Source organism: Molossus molossus, unplaced genomic scaffold (genome assembly GCF_014108415.1).
Source record: "Molossus molossus isolate mMolMol1 unplaced genomic scaffold, mMolMol1.p scaffold_m16_p_15, whole genome shotgun sequence".
In the NCBI taxonomy this organism is placed as follows: Eukaryota; Metazoa; Chordata; class Mammalia; order Chiroptera; family Molossidae; genus Molossus; species Molossus molossus.
Window position 1 is genome coordinate 30,220,189 of NW_023425350.1, and position 15,057 is coordinate 30,235,245.

A 15,057-nucleotide genomic window follows, 5' to 3' on the forward strand; every position below is an offset into this window, starting at 1 on the left:
ATATTTGTTTCAAAGAATTTTGAGCCTTTTTCATTTTTTCCTATTTTAAAAATGAGTTTTGTGGCCTTACATTTCCAATCTATACACTGTTACTATTATTACTTTCCCTCAGTAGTTCTGTAAAATCCCCTCTAACTCTCAAATTCCATGATTTTCCTGCCTCCTCTTATCTCTTATTCTGCCTCTTCTCTCTGTTTTCCATGCCTGTCTCTTGTGGAGGTAGTGGCTGGCATGATAGACGTGGGTTAGACTTTTCAAGGAGTGTCGTTATCAAGGCAAGCTTGGGCCCCAGTCATTGCCAGTCCTCTTCCCTCAATTTTCTCTGTGCATTAGCTTCAAGTGCAGTCATTACTCATTTAGTCCTCAAATAAAATCTCTTTGTTGCAATGCATTTTTTTCCTGTGGTATAAGGTAAAGTGACACATCGGTCTGATAATTTTCTAGCAATTGGTAGATTTTATTTGTGTGGGGAGTTTTTACAGTTGTTGGTTACCCTTTTTTAAAGTTGCCATTTGGATCAAGGAGGATTTTATTTCTTAACTAGGATTATTTTTTATCAGATAGTAATTTAGAATTGTTTTCCCCTTAAACACCAAATTCAGAGATGTTACATGGTTAATTTTTTTCTTTTTAACTGGATTATACCCATGTCAGATATTTCATAAAACCAGGATAAATGTTATTACGAGAAAATATCCATTTTTTGAGTAATATTTACCCCAAATACAATGAGATCCATTTAAAGGAATACCTGAAATAAAAATAATCCTAATGATAGATCTAATGCATCAGACCCATTGAATTCCTCTAAATCTTATCAATAAATGCCTGATTAGTAAATAATCCTGTTAAATGAATAAAACCCCAGTGTGCCAAATGGAGACATACAAAGCAATCATGATCAGACTTGTTATGGGAGAATGATAGATGAATAAATCTACTGTGCAATTAATTTATGACTGAACTATGATGAAATCCCTGTGGCAATGCTAAATCTGTTAGAGCAATAGATTTATCATCTTCTTTCAAACAACTGCATTCCAGGAATTTAACAAAATACTATTATCTGAATCTCCTTGTATCTATTTACATGGGGGTAGACAGTTCCTTCTGTGCAGTCAGAACTAAGTAAATGTTTATTGTTATTGATACTAACCACAGCGGGAGCAATCTATGATGGAAACTACTAATGCTGAAAGCTATTCTTATCTGCTTCTATTTCTTCAAACTTGATCACAGTTGCCTAACCTTTTAGATAATTTGGTGTGAATAATTCCACTTTTTAAAAGATTAAAAGCAAACCAACAAAAACAGGCCACAGGCTATTTTGAAAACAATCTGTACTATAATGTGGTTCTACTTAATTTATAAAAGCACAAATTTGGGGAACATGTTTTAAGAAGATGATCAAAGATTGACAGCATATCAGAGTGTTGCATATTTTATCTTTTAAAGACAGCCTATAGTATTTTAGTGTTATTTTACTGTTAGATAGGCACTCATGGATACAAAAAGTAAAAAATAAAAAAATGTTTGGAACTAAAGGATAGATAATCTGAAATTGTTGAGTGCTTAAATTGAGAGCTTGGTGACAGGTTTAAAGAGACTTTAGGATCAATAAACAAAACTGTTTAAAGCAATCTTTCTTTTGGTTGGGGGGAACTAGAGCTGATATTTTAAATACAGTCTTTTTTACCAATGTAAGGGGATTTAAGAGATAAGATCTGAATAAAAAGGTAGATTTGTATAACAATATAGAAAGATGTGGACTTTAACTAGAAATTTGTTCTTTTCTTTCTTTTTTCCAGACAGAAAGATGAAGAGTTTTAGAGGTGAGGTAAAAGAGAAGGAATTTCTTTAAAACTTGAGGGAAGAAAGAATTTGTTCCATTGGATTAATATTTGAAGTCAGGTTTTAATAGTGTTTTAATATTCATTCAATAAATACACAGATGTAGATCAATGCAAATGAAACTAAAACATTATCTTACTTTAAATCTGTGCTCTTTTCACAGTTAGTAGCTAGGCATCATAATTTTTAAAATTAATATCTATATGCAGTGATTTTGTGTATTCTCTTGTTTCTTAGGCTTAACAATAAATACAAATGTATATGTAACGTGTTTCCCTTATTTGCACTATTTTTATGATCAATATTATTCATATAGCATTGTTCTGAGGTATTCTTTGATATAATCTTGGTTATAATAAAGAAAAAAAGAAATACTAGTTGTGGCTCTTGCAGAACTTATACTGAGATGACATTAACATATAGAATAATTCATTAGAACATTTATATGACATGTCACTCAATTATGAACTATCTTAATGACTTATTGACAAATACTCTGCAATTTAAAAATACTTTACTTTTTTATGGTGATAAAATATACATAACATAAAATTTACCATTTTAACCATTTTTGTGTGTGTATGGTTCAGTGGCAGTAAATACATTCACATTGTTGTGCAATCTTTACCACCGTTATCTCCAGAACTTTTCATCTACCCAAATTCAAACTCTGTATCCATTGAAACAACTCCCCATTTCCCTCTCCGTACAGTCCTTGGCTACTGCTCTTCTACTTTCTGTGTCTATGAATTCGACTCCCTTGAAGACCGCATATAAGTGGAATCATACAATATTTGCCTTTATTTCACTTAGCATGTGTCTTCAAGGTTCATCCATGTCATAGCATATATCAGAGTTCTGTTCCCTCTTAAGGCTGACTGTTACAGCAGTCCCCCCTTAACCCATGATTTCTCTTTTTGAGGTTTCAGTTACTTGTGGTCAACCGCAGTCAAAAAAACATTAAGTGGAAAATTCCAGAAATAAACAATTCATAAGTTTAATTAATTAATTAATTAATTTTGGTATGTGCCCCTAGTGGGAACTGAGCCCAGGACTCTCTGGTCCGTAGGCCAATGCTCCAACCACTGAGCCAAACCAGCCAGGGGCATAAGTATTAAATTGTGGCCATTCTGAGCAGCCTGATGAAATCTAGAGCTGTCAGGCCCTGGATGTGAATCATCCTTTTCTTTAGCATATTTATGCTGTATAGATTACTTACCCTTTAGTCACTTAATAGCCTTCAGAGTTATGGTTATCAGATTGACTGTCCCAGGATCCTAGTACTTGTCTTCAGGTAACTCCCATAATAGCATAACACTATGTCGTAATGCCCACATCATTCACCTCACTTCCTCTCATCACACAGGCATTGTGTCATTTCACGTCATCACAAGAAGGGAAGGTATAGTATAAAAAGATATTTTGAGAGAGAGGCCACATTCACATAACTCTTATCACAGTATATGATTTAATTGTTCTATTTCATTAGTAGTTGTTAATCTCTTACTATGTCTAATTTATAAATTAAACTTTATCATAAGTATGTATATATAGGAAAAAATATATCTATATAGGGTTTGGTACTATCTCTGGTTTCAGACATCCACTTGGGGGGCTTGGAATGTATTTCCCATGGCTAAGGGAGGACTGCTGTATTCCATTATGTATATACCACATTTGTTCGTCTGCTGATGGACATTTGGGTTATTTCCTCCTTTTGAATATTGTGAATAATGTTGTTTTGAACATAGGTGTACAAATATCTACTTGAATCTCTGCTTTTATTTCTTTTGGGTATATACCTAGAAGTGGAATTGCTGGATCATATGCTAATTCTATTTTTCGCAGTGGCAGCACCATTTTACTACGTTCCCACCAGCAATGCACATAGGTTCCAGTTTCTCCACGTTCTCACCAATTCTTTTGTTTTCTTTTCTTTTGTTTTCTTTCTTTTCTTTTCTCTTTTCTTTTCTTTTCTTTTCTTTTCTTTTCTTTTCTTTTCTTTTCTTTTCTTTTCCTCCCTTCCTCCCTTTTCCCCCTCCTCCCTACCTCCCCTCCCATCCCCTCCCATCCCCTCCCCTTCCCTCTTTTCCTTTCTTTCTTTCCTTACCCAAGGATATTTTTCCATTTTTCTTCAGATAGAGTAGGAGGGAGGGAGAGAAGAAAACATCGACGTGAGAGAGACACACTGACTGTTCGCCTTCCACACGACCCCAACCAGGGCCAGGATGAACAGCAACCGAGGTACATGCCCTTGACTGGAATCGAACGGCGACTTACTGGTCTGCAGGCCAATGCTCCAACCACTGAGCCAAACTGGCCAGGGCCTTTTCCTCCCGCCCTCCCTCCCTCCCTCCCTCCCTCCCTCCCTCCCTCCCTCCTTCCTTCCTTCCTTCCTTCCTTCCTTCCTTCCTTCCTTCCTTCCTTCCTTCCTTCCTTCCTTCCTTCCTTCTGTCCTTGCTTCCCCTCTCTATCTCTTCCTCTTTCTTTCAAAATAATTGTCATCCTAATGAGTGTGAAGTGGTATTATTTCGTTTTGATTTGTGTTCTCTAATGATTAATGATGTCAGGCATTTTTTATGTGCTTTTTGGCCATACATATATCTTCTTTGGAGAAATGTCTATTCAAGTTTTTTCCATTTTTAAATCTGGTTATTTGGTTTTTGCTCTTGTTGAGTTATAGGAGTTCTTTATATATTTTGAATATTAATCCTTTATCAGTATATGATTTATAGGTGTTTTCTTCTATTCCATGAGTTGCCTTTTCACCCCCTGTTGATCATGCCTTTTGATTCACAAATTTAAAAATTTTGATAAAGTTCAATTTACTTTTTTTTCTTTTATTGGCAGTGCTTTTGGTGTCATATATATTTTTCTTTATTTAAATACATTTATTTTAAAAACCTTAAGCCACTACTGAAATATAACATTAGTATCACTTCCTATAAATAGAAAATTTTCATAAAATAACATAATATTAAAATAAAAAATTATCATCCATCTTGATTACCTCTAATGGTATATGTCCCACTTTGGGAAACACTGCCATAGAAGGAGCTAAGACCTGTGGAGAACACAAAATAAATGACCCAGTCTAGGCCTTCAATGAGCCTTAAATCTAATATATGAGTTAGGTACATGTAAGACATTATTTTATAATAGTCCTCCTAAAATAGACCAAACAGCTATAGGATTTCAGAGGTCCAGATTATTTTCTGGTTTAGGGGTAGTAGGGAGGGGAGTTAAGGTAAGATTTCATAGAGAAGGTACATTTGAGATAAGCCTTAAAGGACCAGAAAGGTTTTAACATGTGTAAATGAAGGGAAATGATGAACAAAGGTGAGGCACTAGGAAGATAAAAAGGATGTTTAGCAAGTGGCTGGCCTAATCCATCCTGATTAAAATAAGGGAACAGTGGGAAATAAGGCATGGAGGGTCATGACAGCCCACCACACTTGCTGTATATACTTCAATTCTTTCCCCACAGCTATCTTATCTTTTAACATTCTTTATGCAATCCTCCTTTAAAGCCTCTGGGTTTTGTGTCTTGTTTAGAAAGTCTGTCTCCATCATAACATTATAAAATATTCTTTTAGAATTTATTCAAATACTTCTATAACTTTTTAAAAAACATTTGGTTCTATGATCCCATCCAGAATTTAAGTTTGCATATAATATGAAGTAAGATTCCAAATTTATTTTTTCTTTATGATTATTTATTTGTTCAAACAAAATGTATTAAATAGTTCATTGTTTATTCACTGCTTTGAAATGTAATCTTTATTACATACTGTATCCATATATGTAAGAGTGTCTATTTCTGGATGCTCAGTCTGTTTCATTGATTTGTCAATTTCTGCTTTAATTGCTATATGTTTATTGTTATGTTTTGATTTCTGATCAGGCAAGTACCTTCCTCATTATTTGTCTATTAAATGTTTTTGACTTATTATTCATTCTTCCCTGTGAACATTTGAATTTGTTTATTGAATACAAATATAAATTGTGCATTAAAATGTACCCAGAATTTGTTTTAACTGTGTATGGTAAGATACACAGATATGGAAATGATTGTCATGAAGGAAGAACTTAAAGTCACAGATTTCTAGAAACAGGAGGCAGGGCATGCCTTGTAGGGCCACGTGGGAAGCACCAGGATCAGACAGGAGGCAAAGGGGACAGGAAAGAGTAGGACCCAGAGCCTTTAGTAAGGTTTTCATGGAAATGAGTGGGTGAGGCAGTGTAGGTCTGATGAATAAGTATTGAACAGTTTGAATAATTTTAACAATTATTTGTCATAATAATAATAGTAAGTATTCAGTTAAAGGAGGAGCACTATGTGCTAAAGGCGTGGTCCCTAGTTGCCCTATACCTGGTCCTGGGGTGACTTAGAGCAGGGGGAATATTTACTTGGTGTGTGAGAATTTGATAAAAGAGATGGTGGAAGGTGTCTAGAAAAAAATAAGAAAATATTATCAATACAAATTGTGATTTTGATTGAGGTTGACTTGACTTATAGAGTAAGTTGATAATGAGGTGATATCATTGTAATATTGAATGCTTCTATCTGTCTTTTCATTTATTTAGGTATTCTTTTGTGTTTTTAGTAGCATTATATATTTTTTGTCACATAAATCTTGTTCATTTTTCTTAGATTTGTTCCCATAAATACAGGGTTGGGCAAAAGTAAGTTTACAGTTGTGAGTATGCAAAACATGGGGTTTATTCTTATATTATCATTTGTAAATTATTGTGTTATTTTCCATTCTAACAACTGTAAACCTACTTTTGCCCCATCCTCGATTCTTTTAAATTTTGTTGCTATTCTTTTTTGCCAATGGCTTTACATAGCATGAAACACTTATAGGATCTTAGTTAATATTCAGTCATTCATTTCTTTTTCCAGCAATATTTGTTGACTACTTGTAAAGCACGTCAGACTCAAAGGTACCCACTTAGCATTCGCCTTCCTGATGACCTACTATATCCAAATCTGGGATATCTGAGCATTCCTGTGAAGATGGTGAATATAGCGAAGGTATAGATGGTGGGGTAGGTCTTCCAGTAGGTGAGAATGGATGAGATCAAGAACATAGAGGAGGGAGAGACAGAAGCAAAAGAAAACACAGGGAATCTGAAGTAAAGAGTACAGAGGTTATGGGATGTGGTGCTCCGTGGCTTCAAAATATCCCAGTAACTTGGGAAGCAGTCATCTGCTGAAAATGAAGGGTCAGAGAAGGAAGGAAAATGGCGGCGAAGTGAATGGAGCGACACAGACCATCTCCCAAGACCAAACTGGATTTACAACGAAAATAAAGGCAAACCGTCAGGAAAGGGCAGCCAAAAGACATCTTGGAGGACCACTTAACCAGAAACACCCACTCAATCCTGGTAGGCTTGAGAGGACGGGAGAGGGGACCGAGAGCCCAGGGTCCGCAGCGGCCTGGGCAGGGGCCAGGGAACTCGGCGGGAAGTTAATCCTGCCGTCTCCCTTCCCACCCTGCACGGGCCCTGGGAACTCTGTAGCCGGCTAAACTCTCCGCTGGAGCCGCACAGACTCGCGGCCCCCAGGGAACTCGGCGAGACCAGGGAACTCGGCGGGACCAGGGAACTCGGCGGGAAGTTAATCCTACCGCCTCCCTTGCCACCCTGCATGGGCCCTGGGAACTCTGTAGCCAGCTAAACTCTCCGCTGGAGCCGCACAGACTCGAGGGCCCCAGGGAACTCGGCGGGACCAGGGAACTCGGCGGGAAGTTAATCCTACCCTCTCCTTTGCTCGGCGGGACCAGGGAACTCGGCGGGAAGTTAATCCTACCCTCTCCTTTGCCACCCTGCATGGGCCCTGGGAACTCTGTAGCCTGCTAAGCTCTCGGCTGGAACCGCACAGTCTCCCGAAGACCAGGGGACTCGGCGGGGCCAGGGAACTAGGCCGGAAGACAATCCTACCGCCTCCCTTGCCACCCTGCATGGGCCCTGGGAACTCTGTAGCCTGCTAAACTCTCGGCTGAAGCCCACAGACTCGCGGGCACCAGGGGACTCGGCCGTACCAGGGAACTCAGCGGTAAATTACTTCCACCGCCTCCCTTGCCACCCTGCATGGGCCCTGGGAACTCTGTAGCCTGCTAAGCTCTCGGCTGGAGCCACACAGACTCCCGGAGAACAGGGGACTTGGCGGGATTAAAGTGGGTCCTCCCTGGTGCATCCAAACCCAGGAGAGGGAGCCACAAACAGCAGAACACCAACACCCACTGGGAAAACTTGGCAGACTCCAAAGCCCACTGTGATAACCAAAATGGTGAGAAACAGAAACAAAAGCCAAACGAAAGATCAAGAGACCTCTACAGAAGATGAAATAAATGAGGTGCAGTTAAGCAAGTTAACAGAACTAGAATTTAGAGCCATGATGTTGCGGAAGCTCAACAGCATGTGTAAGGACATGAGCAACATGAGTAAAGACATAGAAATGTGCCCTGGCCGGTTTGGCTCAGCGGTTAGAGCGTTGGCCTGTGGTCCTGAGAGACCCGGGTTCGGTTCCCGCTAAGGGCGCATACCTCGGTTGCAGTTTGTCCCCGGCCCTGGTCGGTTGTGCGGGTGGCAGCCACTCGATGTGTTCCTTTCACGTTGATGTTTCTCTCTCTCTCTCTGTTCCTCTCTCTCCCTCCCACTCTACCTGAACAAAAAATGGAAAAATGTCCTCGGGTGAGGATAAAAAAAAAAAAAAAGACATAGAAATGTTGAAAATAAACCATCTGGAAATGAAAAACCAACAGGAAGAAATGAAGAATGACATATCAGAAATGAAAAACACACTGGACGGTCTAAAAAGCAGAGTAGGGGAAGCTGAGGACCGGATCAGTGAATTAGAAGACAGGCTAGAAGAAATCAACCAATCAGTAAACCAAAAGGAAAAAACGATTAGAAAACAGGAAGAGAGCTTAAGAGAATTGTGGGACAACTGGAAACGGAATAATATTCGTATCATAGGAGTCCCTGAAGAAGAAGAAAGTAAGCGAGGGCTAGAGAATATATTCAAAGAAATAGTGACAGAAAACTTCCCTAATTTGGTGAAGGAAGAAGGCATTCAAGTTCAAGAAGCTCAGAGAGCCCGAAGTAAGAAGAACCCAAACAGGCCCACACCAAGACACATAGTAATCAAACTGCCATATATTAAAGACAAAGAGAGAATCCTAAAAGCAGCAAGAGATAAGCAACAGGTTACCTACAAAGGAAACCCTATAAGGCTCTCAGCTGACTTTTCACAAGAAACACTACAGGCTAGAAGGGAATGGCATGAAGTAATCAAGGTCATGAAAAACAAAGATCTGAATCCAAGACTACTCTACCCAGCAAGGCTATCATTCAAAATAGAAGGTCAAATAAAGAGCTTCCCAGACAAAAAAAGGCTAAGGGAATACATTAGCACCAAACCAGCACTGAAAGAAATGTTAAAAGGACTGCTGTAATTACCAGGAAAAATGGGAAGGAAAATAGAACCACACTAAATAAAAATGGCAATAAATAAGTACATGTCAATAACCACCTTAAATGTAAATGGACTGAATGCTCCCATAAAAAGATACAGAGTAGCTGATTGGATAAGAAAACATGACTCATCTATATGCTGTTTACAAGAGGCCCACCTCACAACAAAAGACTCACATAGATTGAAAGTAAAGGGATGGAAAAAATCTTTCAAGCAAATGGAAAAGAAAAAAAAGCTGGGGTAGCAATATTTATACTGTATCTGATAAAATAGACTTCAGATTGAAGGCCATAACTAGAGACAAAGAAGGCCACTACATAATATTGAAAGGATCTATCCAACAGGAAGATATAACCTTGGTAAACATATATGCACCCAATACAGGAGCACCAAAATATATTAAAAAACTATTGGAGGACTTCAAAGGAGAAATCGATAGCAATACAATCATAGCAGGGGACTTCAACACCCTGCTCACATCACTGGATAGATCCTCTAGACAAAAAAATAGCAAGGAAACAGAGACTCTAAATAAAGCACTAGACCAAATGGATTTAATAGATATCTACAGGGAACTACACCCCAAAACTACAGAATTCACATTCTTCTCAAGTGCACATGGAACATTCTCAAAGATAGACCACATGTTAGGGCACAAACTAAGTCTCTACAAGTTCAAGAAGATTTAAATTATAACAAGCATCTTCTCAGACCACAGTGGTATGAAACTAAAATCAATTGCAAGAAGAACATACAAAGACATTTTAACACATGGAAGCTAAATAGAATGTTATTAAACAATGAATGGGTCACCGAGGAGATCAGGGAAGAAATCAAAAACTTCCTGGAAACCAGTGAAAATGAGGACACAACAATACAAAATCTATGGGATGCAGCAAAAGCAGTTCTGAGAGGGAAGTTCATAGCACTACAGGCCTACCTCAAAAAACAAGAAAAATCTCTAATAGACTACCTAACCTCACAACTTAAAGAACTAGAGAGTAAACAAAAAGAAAACCCCAGGGCAAGTAGAAGAAAGGAAATAGTAAGGATCAGAGCAGAAATAAACGACATAGAGACCAAAAAAACAATTCAGAGGATCAATAAAACAAAGAGCTGGTTTTTCGAAAAGATAAACAAGATTGATGAACCCTTAGCTAGACTCACCAAGAAACAAAGAGAGAGAGAACCCAAATACACAAAATCAGAAATGAAAGAGGAGAGATAACAACTGACATCACAGAAATACAAAAGATCGTTAACAACTACTATGAACAATTATATGGCAACAAATTTGACAATCTAAGCGAAATGGACAAATTTCTAGAAACACTTAGTCTCCCAAAACTGGATCAGGAAGAGATTGAAAACTTGAACAGAACAATAACAACAGAAGAAATTGAAGATGTAATCAAGACTCTTCCAGCAAACAAAAGCGCAGGCCCGGATGGCTTCACGGGGGAGTTTTACCGAACATTCAAAGAAGAACTAATACCCATTCTCCTCAAACTATTTCGAAAAATTCAAGAAGAAGGAAGACTTCCAAACTTGTTTTATGAACCAGCATAATTCTAATTCCAAAACCAGAAAAAGACACAACAAAGAAAGAAAACTACAGGCCAATATCCCTGATGAACATAGATGCCAAAATCCTGAACAAAATACTAGCAAATCGAATCCAGCAATACACCAGAAAAATTATCCACCATGACCAAGTGGGATTCATCCCAGGGATGCAAGGCTGGTACAATATTCGCAAATCCATAAATGTGATACACCACATAAATAAAATGAAGAATAAAAACCACATGATCATATCAATAGATGCTGAGAAAGCCTTCGACAAAATCCAGCATCCATTTCTGATAAAAACGCTCAGCAGTGTGGGAATAGAGGGATCATATCTAGACATAATAAAAGCCATATATGAAAGACCTACAGCCAACATCATACTCAATGGGCAAACACTAAAAGCATTTCCCTTAAGAACAGGAACAAGGCAAGGATGCCCACTTTCGCCACTCCTATTTAACATTGTACTGGAAGTCTTAGCCACAGCAATCAGACAGGAAGAAAAAATAAAAGGGATCCAAATTGGAAAGGAGGAAGTGAAACTGTCATTATTTGCAGGTGACATGATACTGTACATAGAAAACCCCAAAGACTCCACCAAAAGCTTAGTAGACTTAATAAATGAATTTGGCAAAATAGCAGGATACAAAATTAACGTCAAGAAATCGATGGCATTCTTATACAACAATGATGAACTCACAGAAAGAGAAACTAAGCAAACAATCCCATTTACCATTGCGGCAAAAAAATTAAGATACCTAGGAATATACTTAACCAAAGAAATAAAGGACCTATTCGCAGAAAACTACAGGTCATTGAAAAAAGAAATAGAGCAAGATATAAAAAAGTGGAAGCACATACCCTGTTCATGGATTGGGAGAATTAACATCATTAAAATGTCCATATTACCCAAAGCAATATATAGATTCAACGCAATCCCCATCAAAATACCAACGGCATACTTCACAGAATTAGAACAATTACTTCAAAAGTTCATATGGAACCAAAAAAGGCCTCGAATAGCCACAGCAATCTTGAAAAGGAAGAACAAAGTTGGAGGGATCACAATACCAGATTTCAGGTTATACTACAAAGCCACTATAATCAAAACAGCCTGGTACTGGCACAAGAACAGGTATATAGACCAGTGGAACAGAACAGAGAACCCAGAAATGGACCCAAGGCAATATGCTCAATTAATATTTGACAAAGGTGGCAAGAGCATACAGTGGAGTAAGGACAGCCTCTTTAATAAATGGTGCTGGGAAAATTGGACAGCTACTTGCCAAAAAATGAAACTAGACCATCAACTTACACCCTACACCAAAATAAACTCAAAATGGATAAAAGACTTAAATGTAACTCATGAATCCATAAAAATCCTAGAGGAGACTGTGGGCAACAAAATCTCAGACATCATACACAGCAGAATTTTTACTGACACATCACCTAAGGCAATAGAAACAAAGGAGAAAATGAACACATGGGACTACATCAAACTCCAAAGTTTCTGCACAGCGAAAGATACAATCATCAAAACGGATGCCCTGGCCAGTTTGGCTCAGCGGTTAGAGCGTCGGCCTGCGGTCCCGAGAGACCCGGGTTCGGTTCCCGCTAAGGGCACGTACTTCGGTTGCAGTTTGTCCCCGGCCCTGGTTGGTCGTGCGGGTGGCAGCCACTCGATGTGTCCCTTCACGTCGATGTTTCTCTCTCTCTCTTCCTTCCTCTCTCTCCCTCCCACTCTATCTGTGCAAAAAATGGAAAAGTGTCCTCAGGTGAGGATTAAAAAAAAAAAAAAAAACGGAAAGGCTACCCACTGTATGGGAGAGCATAATTGCCAATGATATATCAGATAAGGGGTTAATTTCCAATACATATAGAGTGCTCATACAACTCCACAAAAGGAAGACAAAGAATCCAATTAAAAAATGGGCAGAGGAACTAAATAGACACCTCTCCAAACAGGACATACAAATGACTAAGAGACCTATGAAGAAATGCTCATCATCACTAATCATCAGAGAGGTGCAAATCAAAACAACAGTGAGGTATCACCTCACACTTGTCAGAATGGCCGCCATCAACAAATCATCAAACAACAAGTGTTGGCGAGGGTGTGGAGAAAAGGGGACTCTAGTACACTGCTGGTGGGAATGCAGACTGGTGCAGCCACTATGGAAAACAATATGGTTTCACCTCAAAAAATTAAAAATTGATCTTCCATTTGACCCAGTGATCCCACTTCTAGGAATATACCCTAAGAAGCATAAAACACCAATCAGAAAGAATATATGTACCCCCATCTTTGTAGCAGCACTATTTACAATCGCTAAGATCTGGAAACAGCCCAAGTGCCCATCAGTAGACGAATGGATCAAAAAGCTGTGGTACAGATACACAATGGAGTACTATGCAGCGGTAAGAAAGAAAGATCTCTTATCCTTTGAGACTACATGGAGGGACCTGGAAAGTATCATCCTAAGTGAAACAAGCAAACAGAGAAAGACAAATATCATATGATCTCACTGATTTGTGAAATATAATGAACATAACTGTTTGAGGAATGGGGTAGTCCCAGAGACGCGGAAGCGGGGTACAGACTGACAATCCCCTAAGGAGTGGGGAGGTGGGGGAGGGATGAACCACAGAACTTATACGCATGTATGCATGAATAGTGGACATGGACAACAATCTGGGGAAGGGGCAGGGAGGGGCGAGGGAGGGGGGAATCAGTGGAGGAAAAAAGGAGAATCATCTGTAACAAAAATTAATCAATAAAAAAAAAAAGAAAAAAAAAAAAGAAAATGAAGGGTCAGAGGCAAGTTTGAATGGTGGAGGAAATTTATTGTGTGAAAAATAGAAAACTTGTTGGATTTCATGAGGGTCCAGCATACATGTGATCACTAATCAAAGTTAATGTGATTTTGTGACTTACACTGATAGTATTCAATAACTCTAGGAACAGGTGAGGAGATTGTGGTTGGTAAGATTACCCATGTCTGAGGAGCAGCATGTTAGAATTAGAAAGAGAAGGGAGTGAAGAATAATAGTGCACTGATGAAACTAGAGAGTGCTTATGACTTATTTAGAAATAGCCTCACTTGGACAATTTTAAAAATGCAACTCAAAAGATAATCACTGGCCCTGGCCAGTTTGGCTCAGCAGTTAGAGTGTTGGCCTGCGGTCCAGAGAGACCCGGGTTCGGTTCCCGCTAAGGGCATGTACCTTGGATGCAGTTTGTCCCCGGCCCTGGTTGGATCACGTGGGTGGCGGCCACTCGATGTGTCCCTTTCATGTTGATGTTTCTCTCTCTCTCTCTCTCTCTCCCTCCTGCTCTGTCTGAACAAAAAATGAAAAAATGTCCTAGGTTAAGGATAAAAATAAAAGATAATCACTAACACTTAAATAGCTCCACATCTCCAATAGTCATCAGAACCAAAAAAAAATATTGCAAAGAACATTCGTTCGTTCAGTTTCTGTAGAAAGAATGCTGATGTTCAATGCTGGACCTGTTTCCAAGGAGTTTATTTATAAAAGATGTGCTTTCTTGGGCCTTTTATTAATACCATTTCTTCCAAGGTATATTCAAGTATGAAATATCTTCTGTAAGCATTTTGGTGAAATGATCCCCCAGAGCAGGCAAATCACTTTGATGCTGATTGTACCGGGGAAATGCCATGAATTCCCAGATGCTTTTTAAATACAGAGGAGTTCTAATAACAACAGTAACAAAACTTTTTGAAAGCCCCATTTTTATTATAGCTTTATATAAATCCAGTACATGAATAATATTTGAAAATATATTAACATTGTTAAGGATATACAATAATATAAAGTGCTTAACATTTGTGAGACCATTTATTAAAATACTATTGTGTAATAGTGAAGTTAATAATTTCATATGGAAACAATACGGTATTAGTTTAATGTATTCATACTAACAGTGAATATGATATTTTAAATTTTGCTGTCACATAATTATGCTGCTACTTCATGAAATATTATACTGTCACCTAGAAAAACTCTTCCTTGAGTGTAGATCTGTGATCTTCAGCTTTACATGGCAGGTTGTAACGTGTCACTGAGGTATTTTTAAGTGAAGAGGTGGGAAAACTCCTGGCTGAGTCATAAAGCTGAGGAATTTTTCTTCC

The 15,057-nt window shown here is 38.4% G+C and overlaps 1 protein-coding gene across 1 annotated transcript in view; it reads left to right on the forward strand.

Annotated features, from left to right (window-relative positions):
* CAMKMT (calmodulin-lysine N-methyltransferase) overlaps positions 1–15,057 on the forward strand; it is a 379,656-nt gene that overhangs the window by 191,541 nt on the left and 173,058 nt on the right. The gene's annotated exons all lie outside the window — the stretch shown is intronic.